The following is a 17,353-nucleotide window of genomic DNA, read 5'->3' on the forward strand; positions in this document are numbered from 1 at the left end:
ACCGAGAAGACGTTAAGCCGGAATCATGATAATCGGATGGAACTGTTCGGTGGGCCACGTCCACCAGGGCATCCACTCGATTCGAGGTGACTTAAGGCCTTGGCCACGTTTCAAAACCATTTCGTGGCCCCCACGAGATGGTGGATGGGGGTTGGAACCCCTCTCATTGGATCCCCAACCGATTAACCGAAATCCTCCGTTCCCCTCATAGAATTCATGACGGTGCCACGGGGATCCAAGATCCAATTTGGGCATAGATCGATGATAGGGATCTCGTATATGCACTATCGTTGCAAAATATCTGGACGGTCAGTTATTTCTGGATGGGATGCAATTTAATCGTGAAATTATGGGAAAACCTTGACAGACTTGCTTGTGTCATGATAAAATCTTGATAATTGATCACGAGAATTAATCATAATGATCGATAATATCGAGAAAAATAGATTTTTCAAAATAGATAATTACGAAAAATTAAAAATTTCATTTCTTTATCTAATAAAGAATATCGTAAATAAATTTTTTTTTAAAATCCTAATCGCACAAGCAAATAGTATTTCAAATATATATTTTAATATTAATATATCTCATACGATTTTGAAATAAATATTTATACAAAGATAAAATTCTCGCCAACATTACATGAATTATATTTTCAATAAATCAATATCGATTTTGTCTAACCAACAATCTAAGAAAACAATGTTGAAATTAAAAATTCACTTAAATTTTCCCCATCGTTTTCCATCAGTTAATCCTTTCGTTCCGTGAATTCATTGATTCACGCCCCAATTACGCCTCGATACCGAAATTTCATTTGTCCCTCGATTTAATCGATCGATATGCGGGGGTGTAAAAGGCTATTTCCAGACACAGCGTACAAAGTAATCGAAGATCTCTAAAACGATGAAAGCAAGTCGCGTATTCAGCCCCCTGATCGATGAAACCGATGCAACTCGTGCCGATGGTTTGATGAATTCGCCACCCCTTTCTCTCTCTCGATCCATTTCCCAGTATATTTGCTCCTACTATCCGAAGAATATTTTTGTTTCATACCCTTTCCAATCCTCCTCGTTTGTCATGATCGATGCACGATTTTCGAAAATTAGTTTGGATTTTCCACGATGTGAGATTTAAATGGATTATGCTTTATGATTTGTTTTTGTTTTGTACATTTTCGAGATATGAGATATTGATTTTGGATGAAAGAACTATAAGGGAGAACACGTGGAATTAATTTTGACGACATGAAAGGAAATAAAAAGAATTTTGCATAAAATTTTGTATGAAATTCGTATTTTCTGAAAAATATCAGACAAAAAGAAGAAAAGAAACAAATTTTTTGAAACATCTCCAATAAAATTTCAATGAAATTTTAATGAAAACAATAAAAAGATTCCGATTCTATTCCTTTTAACAAAATCAATTCAATTTCCGCAAAAATTTCATCACTTAAAAGAAGAAAATCTAGAAGAAAACAAAAAATTCGAAAGAAAATAAAAAATTCTATAATATACTATCCAATATCTATAACTATATGATTGATCATTCGATTGATCTAACTGAAAAACTAATCTAACCAATCTAATTTCACTCATTTCAGTTAAGACAAAGGACGAATGATATAGAACAATGACGTCAATAAGTTAATTTGTCAAGGACGAGCTTTTACGTGGCGCGAGGAGATCCGGTTTTGTGGAATACATACAGCTGGACACGGGAAGGTCCCGGAGGTAATGCATTTTGTAGCGGAACCACGCGACATTCCTCCGCAATTCGGTCCACGGAGATGACCTCTGTCCCCATGCTCGGTCAACCGAGGTTACCGGGCTCTTTGCCCGGTGATCGTCTTTCGAAACGGATCGATTCGCCTCCTGGGTCACTCAAACGCGTAGAAACTTCGATTTCCTGATTCGATCTCCCCGGATTCGGAGACTTAAAACGATCCTGAAACTAGGTTAAGCGGTGTTATGCAATCACGATTGAAAGCGTAACGAAATGATTTATTGAGATTTATTTGAGAAATCAGATTTGCCGAGGATGGATCTAGGTTTGGGGTAGATACGTGCTTCAATCGAGAGGGTTAGTTTGATTATTGATGGTCAGTTCGAGTTCTCGATTGAAAGTTTTGTTTATTGGGAAGGAATCACGATTTTATTTTGTCGTTAATAAAGATTCGGAAAATTTGTCAATAGTTAGATTTCGCGAATTTATTAATCGATTTGTTATGGAAAATGTATATTGAAAATTGTGGAATTTTTATTATTATATTTTTTGAAAATTGAAAAAAATATTAAAATTGAGTAGTCAGTAATAACGATTAATTTCATATTTTATGTATTTAAAAATAATGTCATATTAATGTAACACGATTTTATTATAATTATGTTACATATAACGTATTTAATATTTATTAATATTTATAAATAATAATAAGTCGATCAATACCATAATATTGGTTATGGAATATTGTTTGATAATGATATTAGCCAGATCGAAATTTTGTTAATGTCGTTTGTTAATAATCTTATATTTAATGATTTTAAAAAATATATTTTTTAAATACATAATGAATAAATAATTATCAATATATATTATTTCAAATAAATATAAATATTCATCGTAAAAATTATGCATAAAATTATGAATAATTGAAAATATCACTGAAAATGTGGTTAACCTCAAAATATTATGAAACATTATTTTATATTAAAAAGTATAATAGAATTAAAAAGATACGAAATAAAAAGACAATATATCGTAAATTAAAATAAAATAAATTATAATTTTGTATTACTTTTTTTTTAAATTAAAAATAAATTTTCTTTATTTTAAATATGGGTTAAATTACATATGTGAACTATGAATATCTTTCGATCGATAGCTCGTTTCAATTTAGAAACATTTACTCGTGACAATTATACATGTCACTTTCTATACAAAAATGTAGCTCAATATTTTTAAATACGAAAGTGCATATTCGATTGAAAATAAAATTTCCACTAAATACGAACTTGAAGAAATAGTTGAATAATAATCTAATTACGTGTTATACGAGTAATCGATATTTACTTACTTATTGCTCTGTATACGAAGAATGAAGAAATTATATTCAACACTTCACTTTGTACAACTTAATGGATGATATTTTCTTGTCTGATTTCATATGCACTAGCTTGGTATTATGCAAAAACGTGAATCTATGTAAATGTCATAAAAATGTATTGAACTACGTAGTACATTTTTTGAATGTAAAATAAATTTTGCAACGATAAAATGTAAATTAATTTGGAATGAATATTGAACTAATGATGTGTTATAATTCGTATTTTTAATTAAATTAAAATAAGAAACCTTTGATATTTACACAATAATTTTATTTCTTTATTAATTTCACTGAACCATTGAATAAACAGTATGACTAGAATGACGAACACTAAATCAAATAAGCAATGATATATCGAATGGTTAGAGATATCGAATTGCTCAGTCACTAGAAAGATCGAATCAGCTACATGAAGACTGAAACAAATGAATAATGTAAACTCACCAAAATAATGGACGATTTAAAAAGTAGTAATCAATTCAATTTTATGATTATATCATTCATTGTATTATTACAAATACTAAATGATTTTCTCAAAAGTAATACCATAGCCTAAATATCTGATAATCTCATATCTATGTATACTTTGCAATGTGTATGTAATGTTTGCACTATTGCAAACGTTACAAACACATACAGTCGACTTTACTATAGTAATCAATAATACAATGCAATAACGGAATGACAACTCTGTTATATTAAGTGCGTTGATTTTACTGATAAGAAAATCATTCCATGTATAAAATTATCAAATTAAAAAATTATCAACATACGTTAGTATAAAATTACAAAGAAATCGTACAATATTTATATGCGTAGTATTTTAATTTCTAACTGCGTCAAAAGAACATTATTCGTCGTCCAGGATATTGATGTTATACTACAGTTAATTAGAGGGATTACTTCTCGCGAGTCTGATGTACATTCATACAAGTTAAACTTTGTTTATAAACAGAAACAAAATGATTCACTTAAAAATATTGGCTTCCTAACTGGAATCAATAGAAAGGGAACGATGTTTTGGTTACTCGCCGTTAGAGATTTTTCGAAAGATGAAATTCAAGGCTAATACTTCGTTGAAATTTTCGTGATTGGATCCGTGAGTGAATTTTTCAAAACTTTTAAGTGAATTATTTAAATAACTATGATTATGACTGTATATCAAATAATATTATCTTATTATAAAAGTGTTGTGAATTATTATTCAATAAAAACTCGAAAGACAACAAGAGACAAGAAAAGAAGACAAGGTATTTTAAAAAAATTACTTATTAAAGATTTTAAATATAAAAGAAATAAGATTTTGCACTTTTTTTAGATAAAATAGATATCGTTTTTATTATAAATTAAGATATAATATGCATATTAAAATAAATAGTATATTTCATAGAATTAGAAACGAATAACCTAACCTATATTTCAATGTTTTTGATGCGTAGAATATCCAAGCAATACTTTACGCATCGCGATTCTGATTTAAAGTAAAGTAAAGAGAAACGAGGTTAAGAGTGTTTCCTCGCAAAATCGTGTTTGGACGAAGTCGGAGAAAATTCAATCTTGGTTCTCTTTTTCTCGTGGCGAAAACAGGTCGTTACGTTTCTTCCTCTGCATGTTAGAAAATTGTGTTTCTTATGTCTAAACATCCATGCATTCTTCTTTTATGATTTTACCTTCCTTTTTCGTACGTGAAGAATTCTTTTTTAAGAATACAGATATATTTGAGCATAAAACTTTCGAGAATTATTTATCACTAATCGATATTTGAAAATGAAAGTTATCATGACTAACGTAGTGTTCATTTGTGTTCATTGTGAATAGTTTCGAGAACAAATTTTGGAAGTTTTATTTTCAAATAAGTGACGTATCTATGCAAATGATGGATTTAAGTTAATGATTTTCATGATATTTAAACATTACTGTATCAATTTTGATGTCGTATGAATAATTAATTTAAATTAATCTATCACTTGTAATACATCATAATATATTTCAATATTTGTAGGTTATTTAGATAATTTTCGATTCGCATTATCTTATCTTTTGTTTTAAAACTTTTCTTATTTCATGTTTTTTTTTTCTTTCAATTTATTCGTGAGAATAAATTCTATGATTTGAAAGTGATGCAATGGGAATCAATGTTAATGAGACAAATTGAACGAAACAAAACGTTTAATACGACCATGGTTCTCATTTTCTCTCGATTCTTTTTTTTCTGAATTCGAGAAATCGATTAACGATCGTTTTTATCGTAAATTGATTAATAATTTCACGCATGCATGTTGAAAATTAATTCGAATGAGATAATTGGTTATTTCAATACATTTAAATTGGCGAATTCTCTTATTCTTTTATTATTTAATCCTTCGTGATAATATATCGATTAATTAAGTCGATATAATATATAATTAATTTAATCGATGTAATAGTTGAGTCATTAAATTTCTCGCTTCGATACATTATGTTTATAATTTCATTAGATGAATGAAATATTTTAATTGTTAATTTATTAGATGTAGAAATAGTATTTCGTTGATTTATGATTAAAATAGAGATTGAATTGCAAAATCTTTTATTTCTTGCAAATAATTTTTTAATAATTTTGACTTTCACTCAATTATTCCATAATTTTTCTGTTTTTTCGATATAGATATTAATTTTTAATCTTTCTAAGCTTTCTTTAATAATAAATTTAATATCTATTCTTTTACACGTAAAGAAAAAACTTTTTCGTTTAAAATAAATATAACCAAATTCATCATTCATCACCAAATATATTATTAGATCGAAAACAATCTAAAAAAAACATAGACAGAGTTAAATGCAATTAAATCTAGTCATTGATATTTATAACTTTTCGATTGATAAGAAATCATTAGGGTCGCTATTCTTATCGAGCAAACAAAATCCACCCCATGGATTTGGAATTCCATAAACGCGACAGGGGTTCTCATATACACCTGAAGTTCAAGTATCATGGGGTTAATGCTTTTACATTTAATCCAGATTTATTTAAGTTGGATACGCTTGTAATCCGGAAACGCGCCCACCGGCCATCCGTCTTTCTAATCTCGGTTATCAGGGAACTGCATTTCGTTGCCGTTAATCCGCAATATACGTCGCGCACCCTTCTATTTTTCATTCGCAACCCCTTCATCGTTGTTAAAACACCGTCTTTTCTATTCCACGTTTCTTGTGCTGGAACGAATTCCGTATCTATGTTACGGTATGTCTTTTAATTCGAATCAATGGTACGTAATTTTTCGTAGTGGTATACGGAATGATACTTCGATAAGATTTTTTTTTAATCTTTGGAATTAATCTTTTTAACTATAGATATGTTGAATCTTATATTGATTTTATCATTAATTAAAAATTAACGCTATAGATATTAATAAAAATTTTGCTTAAATAGATAAATTTTTTACATAACCTCTTTTGAGGTTACAAAGTTCTAACCTAACTTTTGGTTAAGTTTCTAAATTCAATTAGTTATAGATATGAAACAGATTAAACAGGACACAATACTTTGAAAGGCAGTACTAAGAAACTGTAATACGCTAATGTATTTGCAAATGATATAAAAATTAAATTATTTCAGTAGTAATATATAATATATTCGAGTAGTAATAAATGTTTTTTATAAATAAATTTTTCGTAATTTCTTCAAAGAATCCCAAATGTATAAATATTTTTTTGGCTCTAAATTTCTTTGTATTATTCCTTTGTTGTACATTATTGAAAATTTTTAATTTGCACATCTGCAAATAATAGACTACTGAACAAGTGAACAAACTTTTCTTATCTTTCATAGTTCTTTGATTTAATAAACTCGAATCGGTTCAAAGATTTTTTTTTAAATAAATGGCAAATTCGTTTAATAAAATTATCACGATATTAAGTTTGCTTAGTTTCTCTCATTCTTTATCCAAAGATATCCTTTCTATCTCACTCTCTCTTTCGCATTTTTTTAACAAAATTAATAATATTACTACATTATTAAATTTGCTGTTTCTTTCATTTTTCATCTTAAAACATCTTCCATCTTTCTCTGTCTTTTTCTTTCTTATTCATTCATTTTATCCACGCACACCTCATTCGGAAAAACTTTGCAGACATCTCTAGAAAACATTCAATCATCCAAAAACTTGTGTTTATCCAGCTTTTCATGAGAAATTGCAAAGTAATTATGTCAACATACGATTGAATCTTAACAATAGTTGATAATTTAATCCTAGAATTTTATAGAATATTCTAACTTAATCTCATTTTAATTGATTATTGTAAATTCAAGGGTAATGTCGATTATTACAAGCAGTAAGTCCATTGATTTTCTTGCTGAACTTTCATCTTCTAACTTCTTTTATGTAAGATTATCCGAGCATAAATCGAGGAATCTTTTACTTGTCTTCACTACATTTCTTTGATCATCGACCGTGGTTAGAAGATTAACAAGTTAGGTTAGTTAATGAGCGAGGGGTGTGGGTCGACCCCATAAGAGTCAGCCATAAAAGGATATAATCTTATGATTACCGATGTGCGTGTTTCCATTTTACGATCCTTATTCGTAGTAATATAGTTTTGATCCATAGAATGATAAATTTATGATTGCAATATAAGCTTAAGAAGATTTTCTTGAAGAAAGTTATAGGCGCATCGCATGTTTAAAAGGATAATTCAGTGTCAATTTTCTTTGAAAATTATATATAGAATGGAATATTAGACGATAAACGATGAATAGTAATAACATGTTGATAAAACATTCAATAATTAGAAATTAATCGGAGGAATTTTAACAATTTTTCCGAATAAAAATTGGAATCAATATAACAAATAATTCTCGTATTCTCTTTAATTAATTTCTAGCATTATTATTTCTCTCTCAAACTTAAATTACTTATATAACTCAATAAATAAGTTTCAACCAACATTTTTATATACCGATTTTCCTCTTTGATTTGTCTTTTAGAATCGTCTCTCTATAATGTAGCACGAATATATTAATATCCTATATATATATCACTGTTTCTCAAACATTTACGCAAGAATTTCTTTATATTCAAAGAATCGAGCTAGACTTTATCGTAGTGCATACATACAATTCGACGTCGATTTAAACCGGAAAAATGGAAACTGAAACGAGCGCGATGCCGTTCACGATTTTCAATTCTCGACAGGGAAGGAAATAACAAAAGTCATAAATAAGAGTGATGTTTCGAGGCGTGGCGAGGCGAAAATTATAACCGAGCATTTTGCATCAGTTAAGTTCGTGGAGGCAGAAGGTAGACGTGAATTATGGATAATGTACATCCACTGCATTAGCTCTCTCCGACGCAATTAACTCGTCGAGTTGCCCGCATTTCGCCATTTACCGTTCTCTTACGTTCACGGTTACACCCAATTTCTTTGTGTTCCCGCTCCTTTCATCTCGTGTTTCCGATTGGCATACTTCCTTCTGCTTCCGCCGCGGAAACACCTTGATTTTTTTTTAATTAATTTTCTCAAATTTTCCTTGTATTATGCTTGTATTTTGTATACACAAGTTCATGAGATTTTTCTAAAAAAAAAAAAAGAAGAAAAAAAGAGAGAAAAATTTTGTCGTTCTTTATATATCAATTAATTTTTTGCATTTCCAATAATTTTCAAGAAAAGAAGGTGATCTTTAATTTCTTATGAACTTGAAGAAATAGAAGAATAATTTAGAATAATTTAGAAACTCATATTTTCAAAGTAAGATTATATTTTCGATATGACTTCAATCAAAAACAATCTTCAACTATGTAAAATTTTTAATAATATTGAAGTTTGTTTCTTTTTTTAATCTTCCAATGTTCCATGCATCGAAAGATTACTGGTGAGTTAAATTCATTTGCATTAACTAAATTCTCTTCGCTGTCTAAACGTCACGCTTCATTTTACAGAAATCGAACCGCAGAAAGATAAAAACAGTCGAAAAATCGAAGTGAAATTCTACCGTGAAAATGCATGGAGATCATAAAGGTTCAATTGGTCGATTGCCAATTAAGATCGAAAAGGATCGTTAATTCGACTGTAATTCGAAAATCTGGGGATACTACCCGCATTTCGACCTAACCACCACCTATGATAATCATTTCCTTGCGTTTTCTTTTCTCGTATTTTCGAATCGAGGCCAGGATAGATCCTCGATCGGATCGATAAACCTCGTTCACGATCGGTCACAAAGCTTCGAAAACTTTCCGCGACCATCCATCACGGACCGATTACAGGGTAAAACGACGAATTTCTCCTCGATTTCGAATCCCATCCACCTAGACAAATCGCGGCCCATCTGCTCCTTCCATTCCTCCATCCGACAGAGGCGAAAACCTTTTGCTAGTTTTTCAATTTTCGCATTTTTAAATTTCAAATTATATTTCATTCTTTCTTTGGGATTTGAAGCAATTTTCCTTTTGAGATTTGAATATTCTAGGTTTCATTTTTTGATATTTGAAGTAACTTTTTTTTCCTTTTTTCTTTTAGATTTTTCTGAGTTTTTCAATTTTCCTCCTTTTCGAACGATTTTTAATCTTTTCGAGATTTAAATCAATCTTCGATTTTCATTTTTATCGTTCGAAGCAATTTTTGATTTTGACATTTGTTTGATTTTTGTGGGTCATTCCAATATTCTTCGAAGGCGAGTACGTGTTAAGGAAAGCACAGTTCGAAAGGAGATTTATCGATAAGCGGAGGATATAGTTTTAGATCGTAAAACGCGATAGTGATTCCACGATTGTTGGCTTCGATACGAAAGAATCTCAAAAAACTTGATAAGAGAGATATCACAGTTGCGGAAGTTCTGATGGAAAGAAAAATAGGTCGAAGAATTCGATAGCAGCATGGAGGATTCTCTGATATGGTATCGAAGTTACAAGGCTCTGTATAGGAGAGACATTAGGATAGTAAAATCCAATATCGCAGAAATTCGAGACCATAGGGAAAATCGTTGTAATCAGATGCAATGGACAATAAGATGATAAGAGTAAACCGAGATTATAGACCTTAATATCTTCTGATACGTTATAACAGTTATCTTCAACTTCTTCGGTATCGATTCAAAAATTCTATTTAATTCCAGCCTGCATCAATCGTATTTAATTGTATTTGAGAATTTTACGAAGAAAAATCTTGTTGCTCCAATTATATACAATTTATGGGATGTTAATACGTGATATATATTCGAAGGGTCGATTCTGTACAAGTTTATGTACAAATATGTGAGTTGAGGCTTATTTATTGAGTTATAAGTTATTTAAGTTTGCGTTAGATGCTTGTCCATCTAGTTTACATAAATGAAGTTCTCTCACATTGCTTGTATAAGGATAATAGAATTTGTAATGAACAAGTCAAAACTGTTCAATTCAGGTTAAAAGAAGAATATCTGAATATTCGAATGTTCTTAAAACGACTATATTAAGAAAATTAGAGGAAAAATACAGGAGAATATGTAATGTGTATATGTTGTTGAGACGTAATGTTTACGAAAGCTAGTTGAGTGACAGTCAGAATTAGGAGTTGGAGGATCAGTTATTTAGAGAGTTCAAAGTGACTGTCAGAGTTCAGTAACTGTCATAGTTACATAGAATGTGTTTATAAAAGTTTCTGGAGCATATAGAATTTAATAATAATAATCACGTTACCTGTTATTTTATCTGACGAGATGAAAAACTCAAATATTCATCACAATCCTTTTGCTACACTCATTCTGGCTAATAATTTAAAATCATCCTAATTGAAAAATTCATAAATTTTAAAAATTATCCAGTAAGTGCAACGAATTCTATCATCTTATACTCCAGATTTTAGATTTCTATTAACATCCATCACTTATTATATTAATCGTAATTCCACGATTTTCCAAATTCTCGCCTCTTTTGTTCAACAATCTTCAACAACTTTGATATTTCTCCCTGTCCCAAATCCTATGGCTTTAAATAACTTTGGACAATCCTTAAAGATTCGACGCAACGATTCCGAAATGTTCCCCAACCAGTTTCATAATCCCCAAGATCTCGACTAGTCTATTCCACCAGCTTTCCAGTCCCCGGCATCCAACTTTCGAACTCCACCAACGCCATCTCTGCGCACCATTTCTCCAATTTGTGGCACACATATCAAACCGCGTTACCGTAGAAATACTCACTTTCGAGTACCGAAATGTCACTCTATCGTTAACTATGCTCGGCTGCACAGTTGAACAGGACAGCCAAGTTGTCAGAAAACCGTAAACTAAAGGAAATTTGAAATTTCTCCCCCTCCCTTCCTCCCAAAAAAGATATATATCGTATTAATAAATCAGCTAGAATCCTCGTTCATGATCATCGTTCTAATAAATCAGACGAAATCCTAAATACCACTTTTGTAATAAATCATCGAAGATCCTGAATAATCACTCTTCTAATAAATCAGCCGGAACTTTAAACCATTCTAATAAATCATCCTATTTTCTCTTCACCTTCGTTTTTAACATCTCTTCTGTATCCTGCTCTCTTTCCTTACATTCTACACAGGGATAAAAATTAGCCATTCTAATTTCGAATAATAAAAATTATTCTCGTAATTTAAGACTGTATAAAAAATACGATTATAACATTCGCTCAAATCTTCCCTTTTATTTCGTTCGAATTCTCAATTTGTTTCTTAAAAAAGATTTTTAAGGAAAGGAAAAAATTATTATTTTCGAGGAACGTTTCGAGTCGTAATTTTTTAGTTACATCATTGCTGCACAGCTATAAGGATCCAAAAAACGCAGCAGTGTTTGAACTCGCCCGTAGAATGTGACTCGCGTATCCTCGACGCGAGAAACGTCGGCTATATTTTACGGTTCGCCACTGAGCGTGGGGCACCGAGGATTTGAAATATAGCGACGATCCGTACCGCAGCCCCACGAGAACATCCGCCAATTTCTGGCTCATTTGTCCTGTCTTCGTTTCCTGGAAGACTCGTTTCGTTTTTAAGGTGGGAAATTTTAATCTCGTATTTTTCATCTCGACGATTAAAACGAAGCTTTAATTAAATTAATTATTAAGATTTGTTTTTATGAATTTGTTTAATCATTTTACCAATCTTAGATTTTTTTTATTAATTCTTAACGAATTAATGAATTTTTAATGTGATGTAACTGTTCAAGGGATTAAAAGGGTTGTATAGTATTATTATAAATTTGATAGAGTGCAGGATAATAATTCATCGTGACTGGGTAGACTTGCATCAATTGTTCCTCCATTATTTTAAAATTTTTGTTCTTTTTTTGATTTAATACAGCTTATTTTTCGCGATTTACGCAGTGTATTAACTTATTGCGTTATATTCTATTTTCCAATCCGTTACAAACGTTCATATAATTGAAATGATGCCCGATGCAAGTTCAAATAATAGGAGGACAGCTTCGTTTAAACGGGTATTGATGAAAATTTCATTCCGATAAATTGAGTTTGGATAAACAAAGTTCCATTATCATCGTTGTTATTACTCGATGCTGATGTCTACAGCTTCGCGTTACTTGTCAGATAGATGAAGTTCTATTGTTCGCGTTTCAATAACTTTCCGACAGTTTTAAAAATTCAAGATTCCCTTACCTTCGATACCGTAATTATTATAGTTCACTATAGTTAAATTTTTCTCGTGACGTAAAGATATTTCTCACGATATTTTCGAATTATTCGTCGAAATAGTCGGAACGTTCGGGATATCTCGGGACGAAGCGCATGAATTTTGAACAGACGATCATAGTCACCAGTTAAATTCGTCGAAATGAACGTTCCGCGCCAGCTGTAAAGACGTGGTGGCCATAAAATGTTGCAATTGGTGTGCCGAACGTGAGCATTACCATATAAAATACAACATCCACTTTCTTATTCCAACGTACAATTCCAGCTAGAAAAAAAGTAGTGCCTTCAAAAAGAAAAAAAAGAGAACAAGTGTATAATTTAAAAACGTTTCTTATCATTTTATACGATTGCCAAAATAATTAATGTACCGAGAGAATTTGAATTAAGAGATTCATCTCGTTGAAAATTAAAAAAGGAGATAAAAAGAAAGAAAAGTATCTAAACATTTCATAAAACGAGGAAAACGCAAAAGAAAAATTGGAAAACTTAATTCGATAGGAAGCAAGAGAGATCACAGTTTCTCTCATCAACATTACACGATTCGTACCTAGAGCCAACCCCTAACGATGCCCGCAAACACACATCGCTATCCCACTTCCAAAGACTCCGTTATCCAAGCCGCAAACGAGCAAACTTCATCATCCTCTCGATATTTAGCTTCTCTCGCGAATCTTCGTAAAACATTCACCAAGACCTGAAAACTATATTACACTTGCTCCAATTCCCCCGAAAATTGTCCTAGTAAAATCTCGTGTGTAAAGGGAACGCGGGGCGAAAGAGGATGAAGAAAAAAAGGAGGAGGAATAAAAAAAAAAAGGAAAAATTATCGATCGCTCTGTATCAAAGCACATGTGCACACATGTGAAATCGTAACGAGTAAACTCGGATCTGTCATCGCAGATTTTCCATATCGCGCACCTCTGACGGACGTAAGCGAATATTTTTGCGCCTGTGCGCGAGCAACCCGGCCGGATATGCATTTCGACGAACGTACGTTTCCCCGGAAAATGCATCGAAGATCCACCGAGCTTCTGCGAGGATTCAGAGACGAGGAAAATTTTTTAAATGCTGAAATAAAAGTTTATTTCGACGATTTATTATTTCGAAGCGTCGAATTAAGGTTAATTATAATCCGAGATTATACGAAGATGCTGCGGCAGCTGCGAACAAATTTTTTTTCGAATAAAGTGATTTTATTTATAGCGATTAATTTTTCAATACTGATTCGAATGATTACATTTTCGTGGTGTATGTAAGCGAATAATTCTCGAGTTTTAAAAAAGGAATAAGGGAAATTTTGTTTCGTTCTATCGTTGAGGGTTTGTTTGTTGACGATCGATCCCTTTTGATGTATCGAAGGTTTCAGGAGTGGGGATTATTCTGCGCGAGAGAAAGAAATTTTAGATTTTTAAAGAATGCGAAAAGGAATTGTATTTGGAAACGAAATTAATTTTTTAATGAGAGTTTATTAAAAAAAATAATCGTATGAAAACTCTTTCTCTAATATCTCCTCGTTCCATCTTCGTCGGAAGAATTTCATTTTAATCCCTTCCGTATGTGTTTATACGTAGAACACAAGAGAAGAATATAACGCGTGATTGAAAATACGATGACGTAGTAACGTGTTGACGGATTAAGCAGCTAGAACGAACAGCGCGAAAGCGCAGATTTATTATATAGATAGACGAAATACCTGTAATATTATGTAACTCTCCGCGCGGTGGAAATCAGTGATCGCGCTCAACCATTCCATCCGGCAACGCTTCAGTGATCTGGGTCAACAATAAAGCTGACGGTTTCGAGTATCTCGAGATACTCTAAGATTAAAAATACGAATCTCGAAAAATTGAGATGCCGATATTTGTAAACGTTCGGTTGAATAAAAATATACGTACATACATTTTGAAACTGAACTGAAAAGGAAAAAGGAAAAAAAATTGATCGCTAACAAAACGCCGCATCGTCGATAGAACGAAAGAAATGGCACTCGATGGATGCCTCGCACACGGTGGAGGAAATAATAGGTTCGAATGAAATCCGACTCGACGATGAATCGACGTCTCTTTCTTCCTCTCCTGCATTATGCATACAGGATGCAGACGTGTGCAAACCGTGTACCCGCTCGCCCGTTTCTCTGTCTCTCCTCGGATTAATCGTATTAGAAGGATAGTTGGGACGTATAACGAGTTCTCGCCTCCTGTCAAACTTTTGCATTACGTCGCCGCGTCGAAAAGGGAGTTTCCGGCATCGCTTCTTCGCCGCTTCCGCCCCTTTCAACGCGGAACACGTACTATTTGCACGCGGTAACACGCGGTGCAACACGAGGAGCGCGCATATTTTTGTTGCGCGAGTTTATTCGCGAGAAATGTTTGCGTTGTTTATCTTGGTTTCGGCTCGGAGATTTTCTGATTTTTGGTCCGCTTAATTCGCGTCTTTATTAACCCCCTCGTGTGCACGGGAAAGTTCGTGGAGGAATAACAATTCGAAAAGTAGTACGTGATACGATACTATCTCTGGAGAAATAATATAAGATAAGGAAAATTTGAATTTTTCTTCGTAATACGATCTTGCAGTGCGAAATATTTTGTGAAATTTATTTGTTTGTAGATAGTTAACATGTGAAGAAAATGTGTTTTCATTGTTTGTAAACGGTATATTAATGCCATAATTGTAACGTCATGAAAATAAACCTAATTTCTCATAAAGGGACTAATCAAATATCGAAATATTCCAACGAATAATTCAATTTATTTATCGCGAGTATGAATGAAAAACGAGAATTTATTCGATTCCCTTCACGTCCTCTTAAATTTCACGTAATCGCAATGGAACAATGGAACGGAAGGGAGGGGGAGAGGGAAAAAAAGGGAGAAAGAAGAAAGAAACTCTTAAAAATCGCTAGTTGGAAACGGGACAAACGGCTGCTTGTTCCCGTTGCAAAATAATTCAACGGGAATTCAATTCCTTTCTCCGTGTTTGCATCTTTCTCCTCCTTGTCGTTTTCAAATTACACCGCATTGACGCGGAATTGCAACACGTGTAAAAAAAGCATGGAGCGGGAAGGAAAAGGCTGACAAACAATCGAGTCGCGTTCCTTTTTTTCACGAGTCGCAGGATTTTTCAACGTGAAACGTTTATCTTCGACGCGGTTAACGATCCGCGTTTTTCTCCACATTAATCCATCGTAAACATTATGTCGTCTCCCTTTGTCTCTCTACCGATTGCAAACGTCCCACTGTGCTTTTATCTCTCTCTTTCTCCTTCGATTAACTTTGGTCGGAGACCTGAAACGAATTTTAAAAAGGAATCGATCAAGTGTATTGCTAAACGAGTTTTGCAGGGATGTTATAATATATATGTCATATATGAAGAACGAAATTTAATAATATCGAAAATATGAAAGGAAAACGTTCTTCCGTCAGCTTTGAAACGATCGAATTCTTAATAAAGAATAAATGACGTTTATAACGTTAATCAAAGTTCGACTCGATTAATTCAAAGGATCTTGTTCATTGAGAACGGATTAATTAATTGATCGAATGAAAGATTGTTCCTTCCTTTTAATGATCATGTGTATAATTGTACGCAAGGATCGACAGAGAACCAATCTTTTTTAATTTATTTTCTACACAATTATTGAAAATTTTAATTGCAAATTGATAGAACAAATAAATATAATAAATTAATAAGGAAGAGGATAAAAGTTTCAATTTCTTAATTGATATTCGTCCACTTTTTTAAACTAAAATCCAAAAACGAGATTAAGATTAAAGAAAATTCACGAAATTGTGCATGAAATACATTAAAACCAACTTTTCAATTCAAACAAAACCGATGATCGAGACGTTCGATCGTACTCCGTCAAATGTTCAAATCGACAATAAACAGATGAAACGAAGAGGGGGACAAGGCGGGAATAAATCCTCGACGAAAATTCAATTGGGATAGGATAGGAAACATTTGCACGTGTTATTATTTCTTTTTTTTTTCTTCTTCCTCCTCCTCCTCTCGTTTGTCCTCCCCGTTGAAAGGTTTTTGTTATCGAGGCTGGAAACGTGTAGCTGAAACGCTCTATAAATAAATATTTATCGCGAGATACGTTAACGAATACGTCCGGATATAAATTCGACGGGAAATTCACGGTCCGGCGGAAAACTTCGATAAGCTTATCGTCATATTTACCGGCGTTGCAATAACTCTGGAAAATATGCGCGGGCGTGGAAAGGAGAAACAAAGAGGGGCAACGATCAACAGGGGGATGAATTTAACCCCCCTTTCTCGACCCTCCCTTTCCGATTCATTTTTAAACGATGCCGATAAACTCCTTCCTTCCTTCACCTCCTCACGGATTTTTAGAACGCGGCCTACTGAAATTTTCCCGATAAGGACGAGTAAATATGCAAATTAAATTGCGTTCGTCGAAGGTGATTTAAATAATTTGATGCAAGACTAATTCGCTCCATTTGTTACATGTATTTCTATGACGCAAGAGAAACGAAGAATCTTCCATCCCAGAAGCAAAGGCCCGTGACGTGACGGGCACGTGTCGATCTCGATTCGATGAATCGCGACGGTGGTCGCCAACAATCTCTGTGTTTTTCCCCCGGACAAATCAATTCTC

At 32.7% G+C, this 17,353-nt stretch overlaps 1 protein-coding gene and 2 long non-coding RNA genes across 3 annotated transcripts in view; 1 reads left to right on the forward strand and 2 right to left on the reverse strand.

Annotated features, from left to right (window-relative positions):
• Window positions 1–17,353, reverse strand: part of LOC108003563 (proteoglycan Cow) — a 171,921-nt gene that overhangs the window by 74,814 nt on the left and 79,754 nt on the right.
• Window positions 3,968–17,353, forward strand: part of LOC133665966 (uncharacterized) — a 64,863-nt gene continuing 51,477 nt past the window's right edge. The window contains exon 1 of the long non-coding RNA XR_009829456.1: window positions 3,968–4,356. This is a non-coding gene — a long non-coding RNA (uncharacterized LOC133665966). The remainder of the gene's footprint in view (window positions 4,357–17,353) is intronic.
• On the reverse strand, window positions 12,217–16,013 carry LOC133665968 (uncharacterized). Its single transcript, XR_009829459.1, has 2 exons — window positions 13,280–16,013; window positions 12,217–13,015 (listed from the first exon to the last, which is right to left on the reverse strand). It is a non-coding gene; the product is annotated as an uncharacterized LOC133665968 (long non-coding RNA).

This window comes from Apis cerana, linkage group LG4 (assembly GCF_029169275.1).
Source record: "Apis cerana isolate GH-2021 linkage group LG4, AcerK_1.0, whole genome shotgun sequence".
Classification (NCBI taxonomy): Eukaryota; Metazoa; Arthropoda; class Insecta; order Hymenoptera; family Apidae; genus Apis; species Apis cerana.